Genomic DNA, 22,805 nt, shown 5'->3' on the forward strand with positions numbered 1-22,805 from the left:
ATTGTCATGCACTCTGAATATTTGCTTGTTGATGACATGATTGTATGGTCCAAATTTGAAAGGGCTGTTCGATCTCAATTGTATAATATCATAATCTCAATTGCCGACAGCATAGGAATGCACGGTATCGTGTTCGGAAGACGTATTCGCACCAATAAGTTTAGTACCCCAAAATGCATGTTTAGTACCCCAAAGTACTTTTATTTTTGAAACATACTTGCTTGACGTACTCTTACCTTACTCAGAAGTTACTGACGGTACTTGACTATCAATGCGACAAGATGGTCATTACACCAGAGTTTTTATCCTTAACCATAGTTTGAATCTGTTGAGAGAAAAAAAAATGATAATAGACAAGTTGAGATTTCAACTTGGAAAGTTCTATCTATTGAAATAAATCCGCCCAACTACATGTACATTTGGGATTCAGAGAAATTAGGTGAAATTTCAAGTGCTGAAAATATGTGCTGAGCAAAAAGAGATTCCAGCCAAGATCTCATGGGATATATACTCTACTTGTGACTGGCTCTATAATTTTAGCATAGAATCTGCTAAGCAGTATACTCCCTATCTGTTCATATCATTTGGGCTAAACAGATACGATAAGTTGGTGAGAGTAACGTCAACGCTAACACCTCTTGATGAACTCTGATGGTAAGTTCATCTCGCGCCGTCTTGATTCCCCCAAGAGGCCGGCTGTTATCACTTCCTAGCTGCAGCGGTGTTCGCTCGATCAGCCCGAGGACCAAAGATCAAGCTCTTCGGAACACGTTGAGTGTCAGTGTCTGTGTGTGTGTTCCATACCGCAAATATCTTCCGGCGTCTGGAGTGATCGAGAGGGGAGGGATGGGTGGCTTTGTGCTCCTAGGCTAGCCTTCTGTCTCCTTAGCCCTTGGACGGTTGATTGGCTAGTTATCGAACTGGCTGCTCGTTTGTTGGTCGTTATGTCGTTGTGTCGATAGGTTAATGCGTCATATTTACAAATTCCCAAATTAAGGAGGCAATAATAAAGTCTACTTTGCTCCAAACTCAAAGTTCTGCACAAATCCTGTATAGGCAAAATAATAAGCGGGAAGGTATTTAAATGATTATTATATAATACTCTTAATTCACGCTATTTTGACACGAGAAAAATGAGGCATCCTACTTCTGTTCCCTCAAAACGGTTGGTTTTAAGCCAAAGGTTTTAGAACTTTATCTTTCACTTCTCAGATATGCTATGACAATCAAATTGTTATTCGTGGCTTTGCATGGTGGAGAACACAATTTGCGAGACGGCGATATGTGTTTCTGAGAAGAACAAAACTTAAGGTCGGTTTAGAGATAGAACGTCACATTCTGTATCCACAAACGCCTCAAAGTTGAAGCAATGAAAAAAAGGGTTCGCTTCTGTGTCACTTCCATCTCTTATCCCATCTTATGCCTCTTGATCCCAACCACAAATAAAATGACCGCATCGCACCACTTTCAACACCGTTGATATTTTGATGCTCTTATTGGGTTAATGCCCGGCATTTGAGACGGCATCCCACGTACCCGACCATTTTTCAATACTCGCACGCTTGTACCACAGAGGCGGCACCGGAGGGCAGAGGAGATTCGACCGAAGCTTTAACGGATGGGCAACTTACTGATGATGTGTTATTAGAAGAGTAAAGTTTCAGGCATCATATAATATTTTTTTTTCCTACTCAAAAGGTTTCGGGGATCCTCAATCCCCGTCCGACACCCGCCACGGCCGACTTGACACCTCCCGGGTTAACAGCCGCTCGGTCCCGCCTCAACCAGCCCTTCTACCCGGTGCTCATGTTTAACGGGGATTACTGGGCTTACGGTCCGATGATGGAATCGCATTGTCGGCGTGTTGTCGGTGGGTGGTAAACTTAACTACGGATCAACTCTCCCGATCAGATAATTCAAAGAGACACCGACAAATCCACTCAACAAGTCTGCTTTTCAATTTTTGAAATGATACGGAAGAGGATTTCAAAGGTTAAGTGATCTCGACGGATGCTGTCCATGAAGTGAAGGTTTATAGACGGATTGGCTTTTGACAAGAATTGTCAGGGTTCGTTAATGGGAGGTCGTGATCAGATAGTTATGCCAAGCAATTTCTTTACAATTGTTAACGATGGTAGTAACTTGATTCAACGAGTAGACATGGTTTTGCTTCCTTTTTAAACTCATATCCGCGAAAATAATGTTTTCATACTATCGTACCAGCAATCATAGTTCAAGGGATGTGATTCTTAACGAGAACATTGCAAAATATAAACTTTCAGGTGTTAAAATGACTGAAATGTTGCGTTTCGTTTGTCATCAAATTTGGTCAGTAATGGATTGAGACGCGAATCAAACATCTTGTGGAAAGAAAAATAGAAAACCAAACCAAAACCTTTGTTTTATACCAATATGAAAACTGCACAGGTCTCTCACAACATCACCTACCGACTGTAAGGGCAGGTCTAATAAATATTGTAATATCTGAGAGAGGTCTATTAAGGCAATCCCAGCCTAAGGCCTTTATTTACAAAGCTAAATCTTGTTTTGTGTGGAGGTGGCAGGTAGGGTTAGATTGGGCAAGATTAAGGGGGTCATAAAGTGATCCAGGGTACAAAGCCGATCTAGGATCAGTGGGGCGGCAGTCAAAAGACGCATCCCCGTCTTGAGGTCGCACCAAGAAAGGGCTTTTATACTCCGATCATTTAGGATTTTCCAAATGACCACTGGCGAGAATTAGCCTTTTGGTCGATACTGGAGCAATCTAGGGATCTTTTTGTGTGTAACAGTTGAGGGCTGTTCAACATTTTGCAGTATGTTGCGAAATACTGGGCTAATATACTGGCCCTGTCCGAATTCAACATCTATTGCAAACCACTGCTGACTATTAGTAACATTATAATTTTGTTACTCCACCATTTCGAGAAAAAAATGGTGAATTTATATCCGGGGCATGTCATTCAAGAAAATTTGCCTTATAAATACCCAGACCGCAATCCAAATGAAAAGTTAGGTTTATACACAAAGACAACAGAAATATACTCCACAAAATGTATGGGTCTTTGCAGCCTCGATATGCAATTTGGTTACACGGTAATCTGACAGCAAGAGCAAACAATAAAGTAAGAACAAACAATTTTTACGATTTTTTTTCCATTAAGATTTACGTACCAACTCAGGGGCGTAGCACGGTCATTTTTATTGGGGGGGGTAAACATTTTTTGAAAAGGGCACTTGCACATCCGTTGTGAAAGACACTTGGCCTCCGTAAAATCAAAAAGCGGGGGGGGGGGGGGGGGTCTAATACCATCTTTCGATGGGGGCGATGTTCAAAACCGACAATTATACACACAAAAGGGCCAATATATGGTGCTTTTCAGGGCGATACATGTGCGAAATTCTGAAAATGGCACCCAAAACGGCAGATGCCACAAAAAAGGGCACCACTTCTTTTCTGAAAAGGGCACTTGTTCAGAAAAAAGGCCACTTCGTGTAAAAAAAAAGTGCACTCTTGACAAATTATTGGGGGGGGAGGGTAAGCCCGTTGAAAAAGGGCATTTGAATGGAAAAAGGCAGTCTTTACAAAATATTTGGGGGGGGGGGGAATCCCCCCCTCCCCCCGCTGGCTACGCCTATGCAACTTTTCCAATATGTATCGCTCCTAACAAGTAACAACGAGAACACGATCAACAAACGTTCAAGTAGTATAGGTGAATCGAAACGATTCACAGTTTTGCCACGATCATTGTCCATGTTGGGTCTCGCAGTTCATTAAAAGGTCACATTTCCATATTGTTTAACGACTAAAATGATCAAATTAGAAGCGTGACATTGCAGGTTTCTGCATAACGCGTAACAAAGCCACAGTTATGCCAGCACGTATGTTATGCAGCCTTGAATAATTCAAAATGGTCCCGACAATTATGAATGACTTCGTGATTAAAACTTACAAATCGCCAAGTTCAGCCGATTGTTACGGACTGGCTCCCCGCAAAAGCATATTTACACAATCAATTTGTAGAAGAAAAAAACGCGTGTGACGTTAACAACCCTTGACGTCTGAATAAAAATATTTTCAGCAGTAGGTGCGTGGGTGGGGGTCAGAGGGGGGGGGGGGGGCAAGACAAGAACAACGATGGCAATTGCCTTCGTGAGTGGCCAAGTTGAACCTTGCCAACCGTGGCATTGTCTTTGAGTTTGTTCCATCTGACTTGCTACGGCAGAAAATACAACCGAACATTTGCATAAGGTCAGTTCTTGAAATACAGGTGTCAGAAAAATCCCTAATTCTAACTCTACCGTGCGGGTGTTTCTTGCAACAATTCGTTGGTTAGAAGTACAGCATGTAGAAGTTTGTGAAAATAATTGCATCATACACTCGTAAGTTAGAATGCATATATTAAAACGGAGCCATTAGAGAACAGGATCCTTATCCCATGGTCATTTGCAATTTACATGGGTTAAAATGAAGAAACTGCACTGCTTAATCGGAATATTACACTAAGTGTGCTTACAGTACGGTTGCTTGTACTTGTCTGAGTGTGTTCCTTATTTTGCAGCCTAACACAAAATTTCCGTTACAGGGGCAGGCCTCGTGTTTAAAACCCGTCCGGGAGTCATCTTAATTCCAAACTTTCACCGCCCGCTTTCGGAACATGTGAATTAGCACCGTCGCCAAGGTGCCAGACTTGATTCAGTCAACATGCTTCAAATCACTACTGAATGTTCTCTCGGCAAGTTTGGCAAACCCCTACATTATTATTCATCCAGGACTCATGCTCAAAATATGCAGTCGCATTTTTCTGCGGAATCAAACTATTGAAGCACGCATATCGACATTGCTATTGAAAACATGACATTATATAGCAAGTTGTGCCTTCAAGGGGCGGAGCAAGGTTGCTGGTAAGTGGCGGGGGGCTGTTACACATTACCTATAATTCCACATTCGCGATCTAGGAATCAGCTCTAACTTTTTGCAGGTCCAATACTTGTTTTTGGTCATGTCATGTGGCCTACCTTTTTGACCTTATATGAACACCATGTCAAGGATTTAATCTGAAGAACAACACATCCCATTTGACATGATTGTCTATATAAACTATGGGGAACAACTCAAGGACTCACACAACTTTGTTATAAGCAAACAGAGAGGGATAGAAATTCAAGATATAAAAAGCAATGAATATTTTACAATATTACAGCTATGAATATTAATTAAAGGGAAGATACAACATTTGCAAACTTCAAAAATGAGATGATCGAATTATCACGAAATACCCTACTGGATTGTTAGGGAAAGACAGTCTAAAGCATCCTGTAAACTTGTGGTTCTTGGTGTGCTGACATTTTCAAGAAAACTTGCATTTTTCCAACGCTGGTCGGCCGACAAGCGTTGGAGAAAACCGTTTTTTTTTTGCTTCAAAAAATACTCCTAATTATTCATATTTAGTTATTCCACATTTTCTTTGCAATTGATTACACACCTGTGAAGGAGTACATGTCTGCCAGACTGATCATCTGACCTTACAACTCCCAAAAGTCTACAAATTGCTTGAGTGGGGTCAGGGAACCAGACTACAAGAACATGATATGTTTTTCTTGGTTTTCCCAGCATCTTCAAGCCCAAAACGTGAAATAAGTCAGTTTAACAATATTTGCTATGACGTTCTAATCCTCCAAATCCATTTATTTCTGAAAACTGCAGCAAAAGCAAATGTTGTACATTCCCTTTAAGGCATTATCCCAAGCCAATAACTCAAGATATCAAAGAAAATTAAAATTAAAAAAAGATATAATTTAAAAAAATGGAATACTATTTTACAATATTAAAGCTATGAATATTAAGGCATTATCCCAACAACAGAAACAGACTTGTGCTTTCTTTTTTTCAAGTGAAACCATGCCAAATTCGATTGCAATTTTGGCTTGGCGCATATTTCAGCATTTCCTTTGTAAACTGGCGCGATAATTTTTTTTTGTCAGGTGATTTACTGAAAGAATTTGGAATCCGAAGTACAACTCTTCGAACGATGTTGCAATTTATCGCCACCCAGTTTTCTTTGGTTCTTCAATAGGGGCCGCACCAAGGTTGTAAATTAGTGCCACAATACGAGGTAGCTCAAGCTCCAATAAATCACAAAAGCCAAATTCTGGAGGCGGGATACTTGACACAGTTACATATGTTATTTCCTCTGATAAGGATCAGATACAAGACCGATTTCCTTGGTCGGTCCGATGGTATCTCCGATCGCTTAAGGCGCAGATCGCTTCACTACTGAAGCAGAGGATAAGGCTACACTATTGGGACAATCGTCCGATACTTGGAAGTTTTCACGGCGAGTAGTTATCAAAAGAGTCAATTAATATTCCCTTGGGCAAGCGGCGCAAAACTGAACGATTTTCTTTAAGGCTACAATTACTCAATCTTAATTGAGCAAATCCATATGAATTTCACAAAATCAGACTCCTCAGTAAGATGGGAAGGTGAATTCCATGCGTGAAAAGTGTGGGGCAGCTAAAATGGAATATGGTGCACGGTTTCACTGGAATATGACATTTTTATTGTAATAAAATTGTTTTAGAAAGCAAATATTTCGTTGGAGATTTCGACAGGTGCTTTGGTTTGGTTGTGGTTTAGTCTGCCGTTTCTTTTTATGAACGATTTTGTTTGTATGCAAAATCCTTTCCATATCAAGGGGTTGGGTTCTCTAAGTTAATTTTGACGATCTAAATAAAGTTGACTAAAATGAAACGGCAGGATTTGTGGAAACAATGACTACAAAGTTATCAAAACATCGCCAAATTTGGGGTCGAGACGAGCTGCCATAGACCAGTCACGATTTTGACCGACCGGGGCCAATGTTCGAGACTCCTCAGTTTCACGACGTATGGAAATTACATTAAGATTCCACATCTTAAAAAACAAAAATGGGGGGAAAAAATCGAATCTTCCCTGAGGCCTTAGGGGTCAGGTCGCGCCGGGGAATTTCTCCTAACTGGGTCAAAAAGTTTGTTGCAAGCCTACTTTGGCAGATTTGGTGAATAGGGCACCGCGTAACAACAGGGTCACCCTGAATGGTAGGAGCAAGACGGGAGGCCCTCAGATCTCAAAAGAAACAGTTACCGGAGGGAAAATGGGTCGCGGTCCTCACGAACTCGCCTGACGTTGACGAAGTGTGACAAACCCGAGTGATTTGTTGACTTTCTAGACGAGACAGCGCTGAAATATTGATGGAGAATCAGCTTTCCACAGAAAAAGGGCAGCACGTATTTTGCTATTATGCAAAACCTATATCTATACATTGAAATAATATAAAGTCTACAGGGTGGCTGCTTGGCCACTGTGACAGCATTTCTTGGTATTGTGTCCAAAATTAGATATCTCACATTGTGTATAAAATTGAACTCGCCGTGCGAACTCACTGATATCGTACTATTTGCGGTAAATCATGGGGCCGTTTTTGTCGCAGACATTCCAGGATTGTACCCATTGTGAGTTCACCGTTCATCCACTGCATGCCAAAAATGCATCCAGGAATTATTGGCGTTTGATGAATTATTGATTTCACCCTGGCCTTACCCATGCAACATGAGGCCTGTTTGCCAGAGAAGAAAATGAAAACATTTTTCCTCAGTAGACAAATAAAACAACAGAGAATTTTTTGACGGTAGGTTTGGGGGTTGGGGTCCTTGAAACAAACAGCAGTAGCCAGGGTAACACAATCGGGCCCAATGACCAAGGGACGTGAACATGAAGCGAACATGAGGCAGACACATGGAGGGTTTCAGCCCCCGGGGTCGGCCTGCCCAGGCACGGTAGAGAGGTGTCAGGGTCGAGGGTGAGCTTACCCCCAAAAGACCATGCTTCTCAACTCACACGTTGGTACAACAACTCTCAAATCTCCAAATCCGATTTGCTGTGCTTGCTCTTTCCTGATCGAAATCAGACTTTTTATCTGGTGTTAACGGGTCAGAATTTATCATCCATTTCAACAAATTCCACGATCTGCCTGAATTGAATACATTTATTTATTATCTCATGAGGGGGTCTTGATTTATTGGGCTAAAGGTTAGACGTGTCCCGCAGCGAAAATTAGCCAAGATGGTGTCGTCGAAGGACGCTTACTAAACAAGGGGAAGACAGGAAAATACTTAACAGAAAAAGAAAGAAAAAAAGAAGAAATCAAAACCGAAAAACGCACCTTTTTATACTACTTTTCAAAAACCCTATATACGCGTTTTACTTTCACCTACGCCCTTAATGTCGCACATTTGCTGAAATTATTGAATGGTAAAGAAATACATTACAGAAGGTTGCATTCTTATGAGTTCGAAAGTCGGATGTTTTGATTTAAGCAGAATTATTATCGAAACCAAGTTGTGATTAGAATAAACTTCGTTCTATCATCAAAATCGAACCTCTGTTCACACTGCATCTTATAGAAGTACTTATGAAGACTCAAACATCTTAAACAAAATGACTTGACCCGTATTGCCAATTTATGGACAACCATAAACAGGCCAATACACAATTCTCGCAGACACGATCTGGCGAGCATGGACCATCATCATCAACGGGGCCAGACGCATCATTTACCCCCAGTGATTGGCCATGCATCACCGCTGCATACCGTGACAACGAAAAACAACATTACTCACTTCACCCCATCTCATGAAAGTTTCAAGAGCTATACACTTCAGGAGTTATGTAGCTGACATAGCATGGAATGGCTGGCCTGCTATCAGGCGAACGCAGAATTGTAATTTTCCAACGATTTACGAAAGGCTTCACGGAATGTAATTCCCCTTTGCGATGAGGTATTCTGGCTGAGATGGGCCTACATCGTAGGCAGCCGGCCTTGCATCGATGAAGCGAGGGGGTATAAACTAAGGTGGTCCCCAAGTATATGCTATTATAGAAAAAGGGCACAACATTTTGGAAAAAGCATTTAACAAAATAATATGACTTTGCGGTTATGTAAGATCACTTGCTGAAATTGTTAGGCCCAATGTCAAATCAATTAGGTCAACCGATTACGCGGATACGACAGTATGGGTAGATGTACAGTTTTGTATGCAGGCGACTAGCACAATATGCATCCGAGTTTTCCCGGATAAGCACTTAACAGAGGGGCAGCGTTGGCAGATTCAAGTGCTAAGCAGGTCATATCCACTATACACTACGTGTCATTTTAGTAGCCAATCTGTTTTTGCTAAGCAAAAAGTCAAGATATGTGATGTAGTCAAGTCAATTAAAAGTCAAATGCAAGAATCAGACTGAATGACTGACTATATGAGCAGTGACCAGTAAAACTTAAAGGAACTTGTGATTGACTAATGATAACTTTTGACGACCTGGTAAAAACCCTGCAAATACTTTCTGTGCTAAGCAATATTTGTTTTGTTCTCAGCAGCTCTGTACTTGAATGCCCCAGGGCTCAGGACGCACTATAATTACCTTCCCTTTGCCAGCACACAATCTACGATAAATCATGGCAGTTATAACGAGGCTAATGAATCACCCACGAGTACGGATCGGAACGGCTCATTCTGACGACCTTTGAGCTCCAGAAACGAAAACAGTGTATCGTGCTTTAACCTTATTTTCAAACTTCGAAATGTCGGGCACCTGTTTGGTGAAAGGCAGGTCAGGTCAGGATGTCAAATCAAGTTGTAGAGAACATTTAAGACGTATATCGACGGACAACATTTTTATGATAATGTGCCCCAAGGGAGTGTCATCCATTACATGCATACGTAAGTGTACTTGGTAGAGCCGAGGTTAGGTTCTCAATTCAACAAAACAGGACTAGGGTAAAGCTGGTCACAGAGCGCATACAATTGACCTATCGCGGTAGAATCGCGTAAAAATCGCGTCAACAAATGGACGCGGAACGCGCAACATGGGACAGACAAAACTTTGCGAAACAAATGCATAGGGTTGTCTAAGGGGCGTGGCTAACTCGCGTCCATTTGTACATCATGTAAATTGGACATTATTTCACAAGCTGCGTTGACGCAATTCTACTGCGATAGGTTAATTCAATTGAACTATCGCGGTAGAATCGCGTTAGAATCGCGTCAACGCAGCTTTTGAGATATTGTCCAATTACATGATATACAAATGGACGCGCAACGCGCAAAACCTGAGACAAACAAAAGTTAACGCACACAAATTCCATATGGTTGTCTAAGGGGCGTGGCTAACTCTCAAACGGTGATAGGTCAATTGATTCAGAATGGCTATTCAATGGAAGTCTTTTCTTGCATATATATTAAATGTGCCGGATTTAGCCCATTGACGTTACGGGGTTATCCTATATGACAGCACTGCTCGGTTCACAACTGACAGTCAGTCAGTCAGGCAGTCAGTCAGTCACTGGGATAAGTGCGAGAGGACACTATAGGCCTATATCATGCTTCCACCATTTTAGTCATGTTCCCTGTATCCAATAACGATAATGTTTTTGTGCAAAAAGGAATCAGACTATTTTTCCTTCCAGTCTTGCTGTGGTTACATTGATTTGAATGGGAAAAAATCAAATGGCTGCAACATGATAATGGTCTATAAGCCTGCCCTTTGGAACCACCACAGATGACGAACTAAATGATTACACGTGGCCGTGCACGCTATTTAAAAGGTACGCCTAACATGTCCGTATCGATGGCTAAATTTACACAAAAATGCAAGGTATTCCGAGTTAAAACTGCGTAACCCCCGAACCATATGCTATCGAATTCTGTGACCGTTGCCGCCCCTATTTCTAGCTCTCTTTAGTCAAAATGTCTCCTCTTTTTCTGTCAACACTTGTGCCTGTTCTTCACCGCCCTTGAACCGTTCTAACGGACCTACTTCCCTCATCACCCATGCACGGAGAATGTTATAAATCATGGGAAAAGTGGCGTTATTTCATGCAGGAAGACAGGTAGCTTACCTCCAGAGACATATCAGATGCAGAAGTATGCAAAATGTTTGCAGCCAATTTTTAAATCGTCTGGAGCAAATCTTTGACTAAGTTTTGAGATTTGCTCTTTACCTCGTCACAGTTTGCAAAAAAAAACATTGTATAATGCATAGGCTAAATTTAATTAAAGAGTTAATTAAATACAGCAGGGTCAGTTGAGGCTGGGTCAGTTTTAGCCTACCAAGATAGAAACGAGAGCCAGGCGAATTTGAAGGAGAATTTTCCAATGTACAATCAGCTTTATAATGAATAAAGTGATGGCCAAATCTTCCAATCAACTATAATTGCATTTTATGATAACAAACTCGTCAAGACCTGTAATAATCAGTTTAAACGTGAATTAATTCCAAGTTCTTTGTCACCCTTTAGTCAACAAAGTGTGAATTTTCAAACTCCAACATTTCACCATCAGGCCAAACTTTTCATTATTCCGAGCCAGTTTAGCCAGTCCTTGAACCGTCTACATGCAAATCTTCAATTCTGCCAGGAATGTTGCAGGAATTGTCGCAAAGCAAATGAAACCCGGAACTTGAATTATTTTGAAATGAAATAATTACATGGATAACAGCTCTGCCGCCTCGACACAATGGCGGGTGTTTTGAACCCAAACTCACCTGCAATCACGTTCGTTCAAAGTCAATCCGTTTGATGCAACCGACATAATGCATCGACGCACGGTCGTCAATGTAGACATAATCGGGGGAAAATCGCCAACTTTCCAAAGGGACATTGTTGGTGCACTTTCGCACAACAAACACGTATTATTCTGTCTGATAAGAAATGCATGTAGACTGTAAAAACATTCCATGCTTTCATCTCATATACATGCACATGATGGATGGCGATGCTGCATTGAACTTTACACAATGACAAACTTTTTCTTCATTCTTTATTTTATTTATAAGAACATAAAACCTTGATACAATTGAACAGCACTGTAGTCGGTTTCTCTGGTCCCTTCCTTGAATTCAAAGCATCATCGCAGATACTTCGCGTGCAAAGCTTGCATAAAGCCGATAATGGAAGATGATAATTATTACACCTTATGGTTCTCCTTGCTATAGTAGTTAGTTAATGCATCAGGTTTGTGTACTTTTTCTCGAGCCTGGGAGAGTTGAATACTCACATAGCAGAACGCTATTGACTACAGAATTAGAGTAAGACCTTCCCCTCCCCCCACCCCCCACCCCCAATGCCAGTATAACGCATTGGGTGATCTAACAGAGGAAACTTTGCATAATTTTATTCAAATATTTCGTGTAAAGCTTCAAAATGCCTCTGCAAAAGTTGCACTTATAGGCTGAACGATGAAAAAAAAATTCACTGAGGGAACACATGACAATAAGAAAATAGCCCAAGAAAGTCAAGGAGTGCGCAATTATTTTGCAGCAATACACAAAAAAGCTAGTAAGCAGGAGTGCCCTCACTTGTTGATATTGAACCTCGCCACGTGTACCTTCATTCGATCGCACTCGTTGCTCTGTGGCGCTTGGTGACGGTTCATAGTCTTTTAGCTCTTATTGGCTAGATTTCGTTTAAACCGTGACCTTGGTCAGTACTTCCACGACGCACGACGACGCATGCGCATTGAATAAACGTGCATGAAGCAGAGCGGAAAGTACCCCACAATGCTTTGCACTTCCTTTAAAAATATATTGTGAAAGAGATCAGCCTTTACCAGCGCCCTTGGATCGGTTATGGTACAACCTTGGAGGGGGCGACTACCTCTGAAATTGATAACGATCACGCTTTATTCGTGCTTACGTATATGTTAGATTATTCTATTTCAATGTCAAACGCAGCAATCGTATAAAATGCACATTATCCATGCATAGTATTCTAACACCCGTCGTACAGTATAGTAATACCTTAACGGAGGCCAGTCGAATCGATACTTCTGTGTATCCTACATGTGGATTTCCCTCTCAATTTATCGAACTTACTAGAGCAGAACAACGAATGAATGTATTTTCAAAACGCCCCCTTCAGAACTTTATAATTTCAAAAGAGAAAGTATTTTGCCCCTGGCAAGGACCGCGGGCTTTTCAATAAAATACCAAAACTGTCTTCTGAAAGTTTCAAAACTGACCCGTCCTTTCATTATCTTGTACAAAAGGCCCATGACACACTAACTGGATGGTTTGATCGTTGGGGCCCTTCGATTTATTCAGCAAAGTTAAGCTTCAGTGCAAGTGATGAACAGGGTTCTACTCAGACTGGTGCCAAAGTGTAGCCACCGTGCTGGAAAATCAAATGAAAACCACGCCAGTTTAGCAGTTCTGTGGCGGACTCTAATTGGCCGAAAATAATTGACAGCAGGTATTTGTCAAATAAAATAAAGGGATGTATTAAACAAACGAACATGCATTATGCGCGAAGTTGCTGCTGCGCGCGATCCGAGGTTTGCGTCATTTAAATTGATCCACGTACCGTTTTACTTTCAAGAAGATCGCAGTTTTGAAATGCAAAGAAATATGGTTCGAGACTCTTATAAAATAACCCGAAACTTACGAGTGACCCTGGGTTGCTGTTATTTAAGCCGATTAAACCAACGACCAAAAGAATCGACCAAAGAGATAGTGTTCCCATTAGGACCCATTTGAAGGATGATTTCGTTTGTGAATGGGCTATTATCTTTTAAAATTATATTTTGTGGCGGTCATCACGCATGAAATTGAAAATCCACCCACCGAAAATGGTGCCTTAAATTGTGTCTGGTTCACACACTCAGTGAATACTAAAGTTAATTTATTGTTGACGCCGATGCCAACTTAACAAAAGTGGCAAAAGTTTGGCTGTAAACTGTTTTGTCGAATCTCAATTGCAAGATTCGCACAGAGTCTAAAGGCCTTTAGAAAGTTGTCGGTGTGTTTCGGCCAATTTAAAATGGCTATTGATTATTATTATAGAACAAAAGGAAATGAATCTCAAGCTTTGCGCATGACTGGAAAGGGTCACTGCTCCCATTTATGAATTCCCCCCAAAAAGGCAGGTTTCAAAGGATTCTGTTTGTTTGTCTAACCCAATTTTCATATGGGTACATGGTCCAGGGATGCTGCTCAGTTTTTAAGCCTTTGAAACAGTGGTTTTCGTATCAGAGTCCTCCCCTGACCGATCAAAGTTCTGAACTGCCAAACATTCTTATTTGCTCGTCCAAAACGTTAAAAATGTCTTCTTCAATTCCACTCGATTCTTGGTGGATGATAAATCGCACACAATTATTAATGTCTGCTGCAGTAGACCTACAATGGACAGTTATATCACTTGATTATGAGTGGATGGTTCTTAGGGAAATCTGTTAGTAAACAGTCAACGTTTCGATCAGTATGGTCTGATCGTCTTCAGAGCAGCCCCTCCAACAGTTTGACTTTTCGTTATGTTCATTTTCTCATTTCACAAATCTGGATTGTTAAACCTAAACCCAGCAACCATGATTTTCTAATGAGAATCACGTCTTCGGGAATGCAAAAAAATAACATTCCAATAACATGCCAGACGGCGATTGCTTTTAAGCTTTTAGCTTGAAGATCTGAAACCTTTGTTCTACCTCAACCCCCCAAAAATATTGCTCCAGTAACAACAATGACAGGTCACTGCTCTGACGTAAAGGCCAAGACAAGGTCACATGTGAAAAGACGCCTCGGGACAGCCAAAAAAAGGAATAATACACTGCCGGAGAGGTTACTGGCTAAAAGTGCAAGGGACACAGAAAACTGGCCTAAGCCCGTGAATTCACGGAAAATGACCAAAATTACGACTGACCTACGAGCTAGTCCCGATTGTCGCCGAGCACAGACCGTTCAGTCTCGGGGACAACTTGTTGACAGGACCGCTCGCAATACCTGACTCCATCAGTTCCAGCTCGACGAGATTCTACGGGGCCATTTTTATATGAAAATGAAAATCTCACGGCAACTCTCTGAGAATGAACAGATTCAATGCTTTGGCAGGTCGTTTCGTGTGGGCTCTTTTGAAAAGATTCAGCTTACCATATCGCTGCAGCTTTTATTTGTTTTTCACGAGCCGATAAACAATAAAAGGGAAACAGCAATCGACTTTTTGATTGAAATATAATTTCTTCATAGAAACGCAGAGATTGTAACGATCTCAGAAACTTAAAGCAAACACTAGCTGTGGCACCAAAATCATACTGAGACCTTCATGCACAGATGGGCCTAAAGCTCTGCAAACTGGACTGTCCTCAATGACCACAGAACTAGCATCACTCATGTGAATCTGAGATTGACATCAAGTGGATACTGTGGGTAACTAACAGTAATTCAAAGACCCTATGCAACATCAGCTGGTAAAGTTTAAATTGGACTTTGTCCAGACGACCAACAGAGGGCGGTTTCCGTCTTAAGGCAGTTCGCTCGTGCCCACAGGGTCTTCATTGGCGTGTATGCCATTTGGACAACCGGTGATCCGTGGTCAGCAATTCGACGTGCATTGATTTTGGCCAGTAATCTACCCACAATGCTTTGTGTTTCTTTCTTTGTATGCTAATGACACTGACAGGTCACGGAGCGAGTATTTTAGCGGGAACGAGCAACTAAGAGTAGTGAGAATTATTGTGAATTAAGCTAATTCTATAGTACAAAACTAAAAAAAAATGTCCCTTAAAAATAAACAAAAACGGCGGTAGACTAGAGTATAACCTAGTGCAGACGTGGAGTGCCGAAATTAAAAAAAGTACCCTGATGTTCCGGAATCGACAAACAATAACCAATCCACAAAGCGGCCTGCATGAAATACAACCCGATCAGCTGCTATCAAGCCTTGATTTGCCCAGACCACATTCCCATAGTCACTTCCATTATAACATGATTTCTGTCTGTCTTTTCTCCCCAGCAGGTCGTGCCGTGCCCGTTTATGGGTTCAAGGGCGCTGTGTGTTGAGTAGTTTCGGGGGAAATATCGGGGGGGGGGGCATAGGGCTTTTGTTTCAAGTTTGATTAGGGGACACCTGTGGTGATTCCGTATAGCGGACCTCGTGTCTCAATATCTTACGACGGGAATTATTGGGCGCTTTGCCTACAACAGACGGGGGCTGCTACAATTCCAGTCATGGTAACATTGCTGGAATAACCCAAGGCATGAAAAAATGTCGATTTCAAAACTCAAAACGGCTCTTACTGCAATTTTCCCACTCAAACTATACCACAAAAATTCCAGGCACTCGACACTAATCTGGAAAAGTCTCTCTGCAAACGTATAATAGGCGTGTTAAAGTGTGCATGTACGTCTATATCACAGATCTGTTGACGGAAAATGTTGCTTGCAAAATTATCTTTCCCACGGTTTTATGGTTGTAGTTTGCACTGGCAAAAGCATTAAATCGTATACGTTTTGGAACCACTCACTCAACAGTTAAATACAAATGAACTAGTGGTTACGAGAATCCTTAATAGATTTGACGCCCAACTCCACTGATATCTAACTTCCAATCTAAGTGCATTGTGTACCAGCACTTATTAATAATGGCAATAGCCTGCAGTGGAGCCCCCGGAAAATGGGATAAAATCAAATCCTGTGAAAGGTGTGAAAATGTGTAAATGATCCCTCCAATCAAAGTGGATTAAAGTCGACTTCTTGTTCGTAATCCGCGATTGCTGTTAAAGCCGATCAAAATGTAGGGAAGGAGTTGCGAGTGCAAATTGAGTTGACACACTTCACACTCGAACCCACGCGCAGCATGCTGACGGATGTGTTACTGATGTTAACCGTTAGCACTATCGAATGCAAAACTCTGGCAAATAATTTAGGCCAATTAATCAGACTACATGTTTTCACGTTATAAGAGAAAAACTTAGGTTTTTAGTAAGACTTAAGCAACGATGGGTCAACGATGGGCCAACCACCCACCCCTAGACACCCCATAACCCCTCATACCCTTTCACGTGTAAGTTAAAATGGATCGTAACAACAGTTTTTTACTTGAAACCCATTTTGTGAAAATCTTTAAAGCCCCGATTTGTTACAAAATGGTACCCTTTTTAAAAAATTGAAATTTCGAAGTGAGATTTCACTATTTACAATGCACGACCAAAACAAGTCAACCTACCCAGCAACAGTTTATCTTAATTTGTTGACATCACTGTTTTTCTCACGAACATGAAAGGACCTTGAAACACTCGTTTATGGGACACCGCACAAAGTTTAAAAGTGAAGGTAAGTTGGACTCAAAGGGGCATTTAAAAAGTTCATTTTATGGGTCCTTGGAGGAAAGCATTACCTGCCAAATAACCTTTCTGAAAACACACCCTCGGTAGACTAGAAGTATCCCCAAGTCAGGCATTCAGTCACAATCTCCACACTTAAATAATACATATTCTTTTTATAGAAGTGTAAACATCTCGTCTGGAGCCACCACTGCCTACAGCCATACGGCTTACGCATCGAAATCTTAATCGAGCAGACAGAAAAGCGTTTATCAACAACGGCCTTTTATCTCTGACAATTTCGACAATTTTCACATTTTTTTGTCCATTCTTGCCCGTAGTAGACTACCCGTCTCCATTCCTTCGAGTTGTTGTCAAGTTTCAACCGCGTTTGATAGATCGTGTTTACCGACTTTACCTGCGCCGGTCGCCGCCGGATCTTCTAGGCTAGGCGTCGTCGTATTTTTTGGAGACTCGGTGTTTCGTCAAAGGAAAAAGGTTCTTTATTTTGAATTCATCTGACAACTTAAGAACGTTCTTTGTTCACATTTTCATATTCGAATCAGAAATATTCGATACCATTTTGTCGGTGACAGGTTTTCAACGGCTCCCGAAAACATTTCTCAAACATGTAACTATTCCAACACAATTATGACATCGTTTAGACATCAAGAAGTAAACGAAACAATGGGACCACATTCACAGAGGTATCATCACCCAAAGGCACAAACGAATGATGCATGATGTACATCAGGCATGCGATCTGCCTAAGACCTCAGAACGAAAATCTGGGCAACTCGGAAAACCCTTTATGAAAACTGTCCAAACTAATACGACTAAGCCCCCCCCCCCCCCCCCCCCCAAAAAAGATCAAAACTCCAGTCTCTGTATTCTGTAACCTGTCAATCACAATTCAGTCGTACTGAAACAGTTCTACACACAGCAAATGGTTGACTTTCACATTCAAACACGATCGGCCACATTTAGACATCAGACATTCTTGAGTATCCTCAGGGAGATCCGAACAAATTTAAACATCGGCCATCTCACGACTTGCTGCGAAAATATGACAAAATGAACCACTGACCAATCGCTTCAGGCTCCGCTGTGCGGAGGGAGTATCATTCCGCCCCTCAAATTGCCGGTAGATTGGCCGTAATTGTTTTCTAGCATACAAACTACACAAAAATGAGGTTAACATTCTCCGCCGCAGACAGGTAATTCTCATCTTTGCAAAGCAGAGAGGAAATTACACCTGACACGTCTAAGGGAGGTCCGGGGAAATCGAGCAAATCAAGTCTGACCGAAAACAGCGCTGGGCACACGGGGGCTCGCACGGCCGAGCAAATGCCACCGATCGCCTCTACCCTCCGCGACACGCCAATTAACCCAGTTGAGCTGATAAATTACTCGGAATGGCAAATTAGTCAAAGTAGTCGGGGTTAAGTGAAAAGAACTCGGGCACTCGTTTTGTAGGGTATGTTTCGGCACAGTAAATCTAATTACGCGAATGTTGCAATTGTGCGTTTCAACTTAAATGATTTTTGACAGATGGAAGTAACATGTTTCAGATGTTTAGCAAAACTGTCATATTATGTATAGCTGTAGTGTTAAGACGAAAAGAACGAACTCACCGAATCATGTTCCTTTTGAACGCAACGTCCACTTGTTCTAGCGAGTACAGCTGTAATAACCTGAAACATAATGAATACGATTTCAGCCAGACTAAATAGAAATTTCAAACATTCTTAGAAACGATTTTTCAATTTTTACAATTTACACGAACTCGTTTCACTCATGAAAACTAGAGGAGACCGAAGGCCAGTTTTCTCGTCGGCCCCGGTAGGAATCTAACCCGAGTCACCAAATTAAAAGGCAAGCAAAGAACCATGACTCCAACCAAATAAAAAACAGCTCCAAACTTTGTAATGAAATTTCTTTCTCGTCATCAGTTACCTATTACCTTTTCCAAGAAACTGGGAAAGTACTGTGATAGGTCAGTGAATTAAGGTGAAATACATCGTCGTAGCTCGTAAGCAGCAAAGCATGTTTTAAATATTTTTCATAAGTCACACTCCCGAGAGACAAGTATACTCTGGAAAAATAAGGTGTTCTCTAAACGTCCGTTATTAAGCGACCATTAAACTTGATAGATTGGCCTAGATATTGACTAAATTGCCCCGTGAGGGGGTCCGTAATGAAGCGGGGTGTTGGGTTTAGTCTTGTTCAGTCAGTTTTGATTTAGTGCATGTTGTACCGCCCATTCATATTGGACTCATTTCATCAGGTCTTTAATCTGGTGCAAAGTTCACTCAGCTGCTAAACAGTAAACAATTTACAAAATCTGCTTAAATAAACAGTTGAGAACTGTAGGGCTTATTTTACGTTTCTCTCAGATAGTTTTTCCCCTAATATCGGCACGGGGGGGGGGGGGGGATTTGACGTGTTTTCATTCATTCGTTGTTGAAGTTCAGATTGGAGTTGACAATACATGTATTACAATGAATGAGCGGAAAATAAAAATCTTTTTGTTGGAAAATTAACTGGAGAGGGTTCGACATAGAGTATCCAATAATATTAAATGTGATAATACCCACGTAACTTCCCGTGTTTCCTATTTCTCTGATTTTGTAGAGGAAACAGGGAGGAAGTGGACCTTTTTTTGGGAAGGAGGAATATGCTCTTCTCTGATCAAATTCAAAATCCCCTTCCCAGGGCTTTCCCGGGCACACACAGGGGTCAAAGGGGCACGGGGTATTCGTGAAATTGTAGTACCGGCGAGTCATCAAAGCTTGTTGATGATACACCTTCTAATTTGCTCAGGAAAACACATCGAGTTGGATCACCCAGGGCTGAAATAACACGATCCTGCTGGGAAGGAAAATTGCCCTTGCAGCTGTGGTATGTTTAGCGCGCCATTTATTATGTTACAGTATTTTTTAGGTGGAAAAAACGTGTAAAAACTGTTGTTACAAGAATCGCATTTCAGAAAATGTATGGGCTGAGTAAAAATCAGTAAAAGAAAACAGGTGTAAGCAGTGACGACACAATATTTTGGCCAAGCCTTTCCCTGTGCACCCCCTCCGTGTAACGTAATTACTCCCCACCCCTCTTTCATCTGGATCGAACCTCTTTTCCTTCAATGGGACCTTGGCACTGCTCGATGTGAGTTGGGCGGTCCAGACTGTACCGCCTTAAAAGCCTACATCCGATTTAAATAATCTCATATTGTTGCTCATAGGAAATACAGGCATACATTGTGTCGATCTAAATGATCCTTAATGACATGTGACAGGGGGTGAAACAATTGATGTTTGATTTCAATACCGGCCTAACATAAACCGACAAGTACTCGATGTCTGCCGAACGTCAAACCAACATTTTGGAGAGGAAAGCTGTCCCTACTTGAATGGGGGGAAAAAGTGGAAAAACATAATTAAAGTTGCTGGTGGTTATACTGCTGGAGTAACTGATAAGAGCCTAGAGATTCATTGGGAGAAGGCTCAGATCATTCAACAACTTCGGCTAAACGGGAGACATTTTAAATTGACATGATTATTTCGGCTAAAAATACTGTCTGGGTGCGTGCGGGCACCGATGTTTACTGCAATGGAAATAATTGTCCATCCCGTTTCGGTCAATATTTGTGCAACCAAAACCTTTATAAAAATAAGCTTCAACATCAATTGCATTTTCCCTGCCTTCTCGGAGCTTTCAAATTGTTTTGCATTTTCTGCCAGTATAGCTTTCACATTCGATTGAATGACCCTTATGTTACACCACACTCTTTTCTTTCTTTAATAGCTTTCAAAGAGGGTCGTGGATGCACTGGTTACTTGAAAGGGAATATACAACATTTGCAAACATCGAAAAATAAAACTACCAAGTTTTTACGAAATACCTTACTAGGATGTTGGTAAATGACAGTCTAAAGCATCCTGTAAAAATTCTGGCACCTGGTGTGAAGTCATGTTCAAGAAAATTGTATTTTTGTATACATTTCCAACGGTGATCAGCCGACCACCGTTGGAAAAACCTGACAGGCTATTTTTCAACTACTGCTCCAAATTTACCTTTTTTCAGTCCAAATTTTGTTTGCTATTGGTTACATGTTCATGAACGGGTGCAGGCCAGCTAGACTGGTTCCTTACCTTCCAATTTTCAGGCATCTATAAATTGATCCAGTTTATCTTTAGTGGAGTCAGGGAACCAGACTACTTGAACATTTTTCTTTTTCTTGGTTTTTCCAGAATTTTCGAACACAAAACCTCTAAACATGTCAGTGTAACAATATTTGATCTATTATACTAACCCCTCAAATAGTTCCTTTCTGAAAATGACAGCAAAAGCCGATGATGTGTGCTTGAAGGTGTGCTATTTTTTTCACAGTCCATGTTGTTGAACTTCGATTGAGTCGACTTCTTGAATAAATATTGGGAGGAGTCGTTCAACCACGGTTTCGGGCCGGATAAGGCAAACTTCGGTGCCTCAGCCACTTGATTGTTGGCATTTGTGTAAACTTAGATTCAAGTGATGACCGTATTATTTGTTATTTACTTTTTTCTCTCTCTCTTTTCATAAAAGCACTTAAAAGATAAGTGTAAATTTTTATGGAAATGAAATACGTAAATTAAAATCAGACAACATGCGCTCCCTATAGTCTCGTGCAATATACAAACGGTAACGTTGAGGGCGCTCTGTCAAACGCACGGGAAGTATTATTTTCGTCGCGAATGGCTTGTTGCAGGGGGTGGCCCCGCCCAAAGCGCGGCCGGCAAAACTATGTTTTTTCACTGCTTCAGACTGTGCCAAATGAAAGAAAGACAATTCACGCCCTTTCTTGAAAGACTGACCCCCCCCCCCCCAAAAAAAAAATTTGAACTTCAATTTAACAAGCTGTTAGTTTAATTGTTCTTGCTTTATTCGGATTGTTAGCAAGAAATAAGTTGATGTGTTTTGCTGAAACATTTTTGGCACGGGTTTGGTCATTCTGGACGGTTATATGATATGAGATAATTATTTTTTTACAAACATAATGAAAAGCAGCATATAGACTGGGAACATAGCTGAAGGGCTTCTGTTGAAATTTGTTTGATAATTGAGACACTTTCCTGTTTTCCCATACTGCCCTCCTGAAAGAGGACCGCATGAAGAATGTTCATGGACCCCGAGGGGAGCATCATCAATTACATCAACACAATGAACTGAATATGCCAATTGGGGTCAGCTGGGGAACTGTACAGTTCACTTTCGAAATGCTAAAATTATATGTGTTGGCGTCTATGGGAAACACATCCCTACAATCAGACAATGCTATGTTGTACTTCTTTATCATAATTTTGTCCGAAAAGACACATTACAGTATATACATTCAACTCAGAAAAAAAACATGACTGAGCACAAGAAGTACTTACCGGGGTCCGGGGACGGCCACCGTGTTCGGGCTAAATACATCTGAGCATGACAAAAACTTGACAGAGAAAGTTGGCGCCTAATTTCATTTCAGCACGTTTTGCAGACGGAACACGAACATTAGTGTCTCCATTCCAGTCCTCTCAGTCTCCACGTCCATATCATGTAGGCCTAAAGATACTTTACGCTTGGATAACAACATTTGTGTTCAGTCGAAATACAAACAACAGACAACCTCGCAGTCGCACTTGCGGAAAGTTCCTTTAAGA

General features: G+C 41.3%; 1 long non-coding RNA gene across 1 annotated transcript; it reads right to left on the reverse strand.

Annotated features, from left to right (window-relative positions):
* Positions 1–242: 242 nt before the first annotated feature.
* LOC119727522 lies at positions 243–22,763 on the reverse strand. Its single transcript, XR_005270981.1, has 3 exons — positions 22,539–22,763; positions 18,759–18,818; positions 243–325 (listed from the first exon to the last, which is right to left on the reverse strand). It is a non-coding gene; the product is annotated as an uncharacterized LOC119727522 (long non-coding RNA).
* Positions 22,764–22,805: the final 42 nt, after the last annotated feature.

This window comes from Patiria miniata, unplaced genomic scaffold (assembly GCF_015706575.1).
Source record: "Patiria miniata isolate m_02_andy unplaced genomic scaffold, ASM1570657v1 HiC_scaffold_20, whole genome shotgun sequence".
Classification (NCBI taxonomy): domain Eukaryota; kingdom Metazoa; phylum Echinodermata; class Asteroidea; order Valvatida; family Asterinidae; genus Patiria; species Patiria miniata.